Source organism: Lontra canadensis, unplaced genomic scaffold (genome assembly GCF_010015895.1).
Source record: "Lontra canadensis isolate GAN:19392208 unplaced genomic scaffold, GSC_riverotter_1.0 scaffold135, whole genome shotgun sequence".
Taxonomy (NCBI): domain Eukaryota; kingdom Metazoa; phylum Chordata; class Mammalia; order Carnivora; family Mustelidae; genus Lontra; species Lontra canadensis.
The window spans coordinates 3877892-3883891 of NW_022631129.1; the positions used below are offsets into that span (position 1 = coordinate 3877892).

The 6000-nt window shown below is 39.5% G+C and overlaps 1 protein-coding gene across 1 annotated transcript in view; it reads right to left on the reverse strand.

Moving 5' to 3' along the window:
- LOC116858339 overlaps nt 1-498 on the reverse strand; it is a 38119-nt gene extending 37621 nt beyond the window's left edge. Inside the window, exon 1 of the mRNA XM_032843090.1 lies at nt 461-498. The gene's annotated coding sequence lies outside the window, so the exon portion shown is untranslated. The remainder of the gene's footprint in view (nt 1-460) is intronic.
- Between the last annotated feature and the right edge of the window lie 5502 nt (nt 499-6000).

Below are 6000 nucleotides of genomic sequence, written 5' to 3' on the forward strand. Positions count from 1 at the left end.
AATTGTGAACAAAAAAGAAATATGGAAATAATTCCCCAAAGTTATTAATTATTTTAAAAAGGTATTTAATTTTTAAAAAATATTTTATTCATTTATTTGACAGAGAGTGAGAAAGATAGTGAGAGCAGGAACACAAGCAGAGGGAATGGGAGAAGGAAAGCAGGCTTCCTGTTGAGAATGAAGCCTGATGCGGGGCTCAATTCCAGGACCCTGGGATCATGACCTGAGCCAAAGGCAGACGCTTAATGACTGAGTTACCCAGGTACCCCTAAAAATATATTTTTAAAAAGGAAGAAATAATGAGGATTCTTTGTTCCATCTAGGGACACTCACCGGGAAAAATATCTATCATAAAATATTCTTTCTTAAGCCTCTGAAAGAATGAACTCATGACTCTGAAACACTGACATCACTAGTAATAAAATGTCATAATTTCAAAAACGCCAGGATAGCCACTCACCTTTCTTCCCTGAAAGTAACTTATTCACTTGAAAAAAAAAAAACAAAACAAACCCAAACCAGTAACCTGTTCGAGCTTTTGACCTGCAAAACATTACAAAAAAAAAAAAAAAAAAAAAAAAGTAGATCCGGTAAGACAATGCATTAAATTAATCAAAAAATAATGCATAACATTAGTTCTATTTTAATCAATCATACAGACATCTTTTGCCACAAACATCACGTTTGCTTGATCCTTTGTCATTTACATTACATCATTTATTCATTTTTTTCTTCTCTGAGTGCTTTACTTTGCAAATGACCAATAATACTCTCTGCTGAGCTATTCAAATAAGTATATAGCAGTTATCTCTAAAATGTGAAATTCTAAAACTGTCTTACATCCAGTAAAGAATGAAAATACCTCGTGATGTTAAAAATGCCCTGTGCTGTGAAAAATGAAAAGAACATAGTAGGGGTATTGTGAGACTGAGGAGTATTATGAAGGGGTATTATGAGAGGTATTATGAGGATTATTGATGACCTCATCATTGAAAAGTACTAAAAGTGAGTTTTTTTGTCTTTTTTAAAAAATATTTTATTCATTTATTTATTTAAGAGAGAGAGAGAGAGAACATGAGAGGAGAGAGGTCCGTGGGAGAAGCAAACTCCCTGCTGAGCAGAGAGACTGATGTGGGATTCGATCCCAAGACTCTAGGATCATGACCTGAGCCGAAGGCAGTTGCTTAACCAACTGAGCCACCCAGGCACCCTGCCTTTCTTTCTTTTTATTTTTTTTGTTTTCTTTTCTTTTCTTTCTTTCTTTCTTTCTTTCTTTTTTTTACATTATGCACATGTAATTCACTCATTTAAAGTATACAATTAATGGTTGTATACTTTACAACCATTTCTAGTAAATGCCATATTGTGCAACATTGCCACAAGTTTATTTTATTTTATTTTTTATTGTATACTTTTTGAATTTAAATTCAATTAGTCAAGGTGTAGTACATCATTAGTTTGCAATGAAATACCACCTTACACGAGTCTTATTTGTCTTATGGAAGACCACTCAGCTGGACATCAGCAACCCCAGATGCTTATTCTTATTCTTGATCCAAACAGAACCAGCACAACCAATAAACATTCCACACACCACACTAATGCTCTCAACAATTTACTACTTGCATATAGCTTACAGTGAAAAAACAGCACAGGTAGACCTTTAACTTGACTTTAGTAAATCTGGTTATAATGGTAACTCCAGAAGCTTTCCAGAATCTTTCTCTTTAGAGTGATACAAAAAGTGATATTGTAGTGGAGGAGTTTTTAATTCTGATATATTTATTCAATAAGATAGGGGAAAAATTAAGAGTTAAATGTGAAGTTGGATTATATCACTTAAAAGTTATTAAATTAGGACCAGTGGAAACAAGATGGCGGGGAAGTAGAAGGAGGCGCACTTTCAACCTGTACCCTAAAGTGAGCTGATGACCTTCCAAAGAGCTCCGATCACCCACGAAATCAGCCTGAGATCAGAATTATACATGTCTGGATCTCTACAGGGGCAGAAGGCGCCAGTGGGCAGGTAAAGTGGAGCGGGAATGTCGGACTGATATCAGAAGATAAACAAAAGGGGGAGGGAGCCACCAGTGGCAATCGACTGGAAAGTAATACCCCTAATACGAGAGTGCCCTGCATCTGGGGACCAGCATTAACTTGGAGACTGGTTGAAAGCACTGAAAGAGAGCAAAGGATCACAGGGGGTGGGGGGAATTGTGGGAATCCAGGTGGCTAAGGACAGGGGCTTAAGTCCTGGGACCCAGGACAGCCTTCCCTGGTGCTGAGCCAGAGAGAGTGCAGCGGAGAAACCAGGTCTTGGTCCCTGAGCCACCAGCGCACCAGAGAATGCGTGGGGTCCGGCTCCTGTGAGGGGCTGGGAGCCTTGCCAGATGGCAGAACACCGAGCCATGCTACAGAGCCTGAGACATGCGCGCCCCTCACCCTCCCCTGAGAGAGGTGCTCGAAGGCCCATCCCAGCACTCTTAGACCTGCGCCATTCCACTAGAGCCGGAGGCAGGCGCACGCCCCTCACCTTCCCCTGAGAGAGATGCGGGAAGGCCCAGCCTGGCACTCTTAGGCCCACGTCATTTCACCAGAGCCTGATACCCATGCGCAACCCTCCCCCTCCCCTGAGAGGGGTGCGCACAAGCCTGGTGCTCTTAGACCCAGAAAGACCAGGCACTCCCAGCCTGGGCCAGTGGGAAAATCTCAGTGTGTGATCCCTGCTTGGAACCTCTCTGGCACACGATGTCAATAAAAATGTATCTATCAATAATCACTCTCAATGCGAATGGCCTAAATGCGCCCATAAAATGGCACAGGGCTGCAGATTGGATAAAACGACAGAACCCATCCATATGTTGTCTACAAGAGACCCATTTTGAACCTAAAGATACACCCAGACTGAAAGTGAAGGGATGGAGAAGCATCTTTCATGCCAATGGGCCTCAAAAGAAGGCCGGGGTAGCGATTCTCATATCAGACAATTTAGATTTTAAACTAAAGACTGTAGTCAGAGATACAGAAGGACACTACATAATTCTTAAAGGGACTATCCACCAAGATGATCTAATAATTGTAAATATCTATGACCCCAATATGGGAGCAGCCAATTACATAAGAAAACTGTTAATCAAGATAAAGAGTCATATTGATATGAATAAATTAATAGTAGGAGATCTTAACACGCCTCTCTCAAAAATAGACAGATCATCCAAGCAGAAAATCAATAAAGAAACAAGAGCATTGAATGACACATTGGACCAGATGGACCTCATAGATATATACAGAACATTCCACCCTAAAACAACAGAATACTCATTCTTCTCAAGAGCACATGGAACCTTCTCAAGAATAGACCACATACTGGGTCACAAATCAGGACTCAACCGATACCAAAAGACTGAGTTTATTCCCTGCACATTCTCAGATCACAATGCTTTGAAACTGGAGCTCAATCCCAAGGAAAAGTTTGGAAGGAACTCAAACACCTGGAAGCTAAAGACCACCTTGCTTAAGAATGCTTGGATCAACCAGGAGATCAAAGAAGAACTGAAACAATTCATGGAAACCAATGAGAATGAAGACCCTTCAGTCCAAAACCTATGGGATACAGCAAAGGTGGTCCTAAGGGGGAAATACATAGCCATCCAAACCTCCCTCAAAAAATTTGAAAAATCCAGAACACACCAGCTGTCTCTACACCTTAAAGAACTGGAGAATCAACAACAAATCAAACCAACTCCACACATAAGAAGGGAAATAAATCAAGATTAGAGCAGAGATCAATGAGGTAGTAACCAGAGATACAGTAGAACGTATCAATGAAACTAGATGTTGGTTTTTTGAAGGAATCAATAAGATCGATAAGCCATTGGCCACACTAATCCAAAAGAAAAGAGATCATAAAATTATGATTGAAATTCATAAAATTATGAATGAAAAGGGAGAGATCACAACTAACACCAAGGAAGTAGAAACAATCATCAGAAGTTATTATCAACAGTTATATGCCAATAAGCTAAGCAATCTAGATGAAATGGATGCATTCCTGGAAAACTATAAACTCCCAAAATTGAACCAGGAAGAAACTGACAACCTGAGTAGACTGATATCTAGTAACGAGATTGAAGCAGTGATCAAAAACCTCCCAAAAAACAAGAACCCAAGACCTGATGGACTCCTTGAGGAATCCTACCAAACTTTCAAAGAAGAAATAACACCTATTCTCCTGAAGCTGTTTCAAAAAATTGAAGCAGAAGGAAAACTTCCAGACTCTATGAAGCCAGCATTACCCTGATCCCCAAACCAGGCAAAGACCCCACTAAAAAGGAGAATTTCAGACCAATATCACTGATGAATATGGATGCTAAGATTCTCAACAAGATCCTAGCAAACAGGATCCAACAGCACATTAAAAAGATTATCCACCATGACCAGGTGGGATTCATTCTTGGGTTACAAGGATGGTTCAACATTCGCAAATCAATGAATGTGATAGAACAAATTAATAAGAGAAGGGAGAAGAACCACATGGTCCTCTCAATTGATGCAGAAAAAAGCATTTGACAAAGTCCAGCATCCATTCCTGATTAAAACGCTTCAAAGTATAGGGATAGAGGGAACATTCCTGAACTTCATAAAATCTATCTATGAAAGACCCACAACAAATATCATCCTCAATGGGAAAAAGCTTGCAGCCTTCCCGTTGAAATCAGGAACACGACAAGGATGCCCACTCTCACCACTCTTGTTCAACATAGTATTAGAAGTCCTAGCAACAGCAATCAGACAACAAAGAGAAATAAAAGGTCTCCAAATTGGCAACGAAGAAGTCAAACTCTCTCTCTTCACAGATGACATGATTCTTTATATGGAAAACCCAAAAGACTCCACCCCCAAACTACTAGAACTCATACAACAATTCAGTAATGTGGCAGGATACAGTCAATGTACAGAAATCAGTGGCTTTCTTATACACTAACAATGAAAATACAGAAAGGGAAATTAGAGAATCAATTCCATTTACTATAGCACCAAGAACCATAAGACACCTGGGAATGAACCTAACCAAAGAGGTAAAGGATCTGTACTCAAGGAACTACAGAACACTCATGAAAGAAATTGAAGAAGACACAAAAAGATGGAAGACCATTCCATGCTCTTGGATCGGAAGAATAAACATTGTTAAAATGTCTATACTGCCTAGAGCCATCTATACTTTTAATGCCATTCTGATCAAAATACCACTGGTATTTTTCAAAGAGCTGGAGCAAATAATCCAGAAATTTGTATGGAACCCGAGGAGACCCCGATTCGCTAAGGAAATGTTGAAAAACAAAAATAAAACTGGGGCATCACATTACCTGATTTCAAGCTTTACTACAAAGCTGTGATCACCAAGACAGCATGGTACTGGCATAAAAACAGACACATGGACCAGTGGAACAGAGTAGAGAGCCCAGATATGGACCCTCAAATCTATGGTCAGTTAATCTTCAACAAAACAGGAAAAAATATACAGTGGAAAAAAGACAGTCTCTTCAATAAATGGTGCTGGGAAAACTGGACAGCTTTATGTAAAAGAATGAAGCTCGACCATTCTCTTATGCCATACACAAAAATAAACTCAAAATGGATAAAAGACCTCAACGTGAGACAAGAATCCATCAGAATCCTAGAGGAGAATATAGGCAGTAATCTCTTTGATATCAGCCACAGCAACTTCTTTCAAGATATGTCTCCAAAGGCAAAGGAAACAAAAGCGAAAATAAACTTTTGGGACTTCATCAAAATCAAAAGCTTCTGCACAGCAAAGGAAACAGTCAACAAAACAAAGAGGCAACCCACAGAATGGGAGAAGATATTTGCAAATGACAGTACAGACAAAAGGTTGATATCCAGGATCTATAAAGAACTTCTCAAACTCAACACACACAAAACAGACAATCATATCAAAAAATGGGCAGAAGATATGAACAGGCACTTCTCCAATGAAGA